The sequence below is a fragment of the Myotis davidii genome, unplaced genomic scaffold (genome assembly GCF_000327345.1).
Source record: "Myotis davidii unplaced genomic scaffold, ASM32734v1 scaffold483, whole genome shotgun sequence".
Lineage (NCBI taxonomy): Eukaryota > Metazoa > Chordata > Mammalia > Chiroptera > Vespertilionidae > Myotis > Myotis davidii.
The window spans coordinates 106,922-109,341 of record NW_006294251.1 but is presented as its reverse complement, the minus strand read 5'-3'; positions in this window follow the sequence as shown (position 1 = coordinate 109,341).

Genomic DNA, 2,420 nt, shown 5'->3' with positions numbered 1-2,420 from the left:
ATAAAAATCATTACAACCCCATGACTTATTTATTTTATACCGGGGAGTCTGTACCTTTTGACTCCCTTTACCCGTTTCACTTACCTCCCCCCAACCCCACCACTGTCAACCATCAATCTGTTCTCTGTGTTTATGAGCTTTTTTTCTTTCCACATATAAATGAAATCATATGGTATTTCCTTTTCTCTGTCTGGCTTATTTCACTTAGCATAATGCACTCATGGTTCATCCATGTTGTCACAAATGGCAGATTTGTGGTTACCAGGAGTAGGGGGGTGTGGGATAAGGAAATTGGATGAAGAAAATATAAATGCACAAACTTCCGGTTATACGATAACTACTGGGGATGTATAATGTACAAGATGTACAGGACTATATAGTTAACACTGCTGTATAGTATATTTGAAAGTTGTTAAAAGAGTAAGTCCTCAGAGTTCTCTCACACAAAAGACAAAACACTTTTTCTTATCTATATAAGATGATATGTTATCTCAATGTATTATGTTAATCATTTCACAATATATGTAAGTCAAGTCATTATGCTGTATACTTTAAACCTATACAGGGCTGTATATAAATTATATATCAATAAAACTGAAAAAAAGGTAAAGCAAACATACCTATGAGTGCTACAAGGGAGTCTGGATGGATGCAAGGACTTTTGGGGACCAGGGCATGCAAGCCCAAGCTGTTGAGGCCCAAGCTGGTAATGTGCACACACTTGGCTACAGAGACCAGCTGCAGGTGCCTATGTAGTGGCAATGGCCTGTGCAGACACACACAGAGGCCAGGGCTAACTGCTGGCACACACTGTCAGCTGTGTGGGCCTTGGCTGTCGGTGTGCACTCTTGTGACTGCAAGATCTCACCTTGGGCACATTCACAGCAGTGGAGTCTGCCAATCTAAATCAAGAGGTAAATTGAAGCGAGCTCAGATTACCAGAAATTGAATTTATTTGAGAATTGCAGTTCAGAAAACACAAGCGAGAGCAAGCTACAAGCGAGTATGTGGAGGATTTGGGGCAAGTCATATTTATGGCCAACTCTGTAAAAATCAATAAAAAAAAAAAAAAAAAAAAAAAAAAAAACAACAAAGGCAGGTCCAACCAGCATCCAAGCAGGAAGTTCATTGGCTTGAGAATGAGAAGGGATTTTTGGCGATGTTCATTGGTCATATTCTTGGTGGATGTTCCTAAATCCGTGTCTTGTGCAAAATTGTCCTCCACAGAAATCAGTCAGTTCTATAGTTCCGTTTCTCTGAGGGTGAAGGCATGAAATTCCCCATTTCCCATCCTCCAGTTCCATTTTAGATTGGAATTTCTTCACAGGTCCAGTGACAAGAGTCAGTCTGGTCAAGTAGAAGTGTACACCTGGAGGGGCTAGCGCTAAGTGCACACACATTGGCAGGTGTTACCTGTGAGAGTCTACAGCATGGGCACAGAGAAAGACTCAAGTGACTAGCTACAGTGAAGGGAAATACCTGTGGGACATAAACTGCTGAATTCCCAGAGCGTGGTGGTGGCTGTGTGGGGCACTGGTTTCTTCAATGGCTAAAGAGGCAGGGGTCATGTGCAAAGCAGGTCACTGGGAACCATGGTGGCTCCAGCTGTGTGGCTGGTTCTGGTAGTCCCGGCTCTTGCCCTTCTTCCGTGTTCCTGACTGACTGTATAGTCCCAGCTTTGTTGGTTTCTGGGTGGAGTGAAAAGGAGGTAGGTCTTTTTTTTCAGGCTGAGGCAGGGGTGCCACATTGAGCAGTGTCAGCCAGGCTGGGATGATGCAGACAAAATGGAGCTGTTTGGGGGTTTTTCCTTTTTGTGCCATTATTCTCAGCTTATTTAGGTTCTCTGTTGCTGCGCGTTTGTTTGTTAATATTAGTATTGATTATTTATTTACTTGTTTTTTTAGGGAGAGAGAGGAAGGGAGAGGAAAACATCTATGTAAGCGACATTAATTGGTTGCCTCCTGCATGCACCCGACCAGGGATTGAACCCTCAACCTTGTTATATGTCCTGACCAAGAATCCAACCAGCAACCTTTCGGTGCAAGGGAGGACACTCAACCAACTGACCACACTGGCGAGGGAAGTTGCTATAAGTTCTTAATGAACTCGTAGGCTCTCCCAAAGCTGTTTTTGTTCGTGGCTAGCAGTCTAATTGTTGATCTTTGTTGGGAGATACAGGCTGTGGTCTCCTACTTCACCAACCTGGTGGTATCCCTTCCCTTTTCTAGCTTTTTGAGTAGACTATTCATCTTCTCTATTTTCAGCCTTAGATATATGAAAGTCTATAGGTCTTTAAAATATGGCTTTCATTTTCTTTTGCAAATTTTACAGTTCATATGGAAGAGCAGATATCAGAGACTAACCATAAAAAAAGCAAGAAAAGAATAATGAGGAAATAGATGGACATCACACCAGGTTTG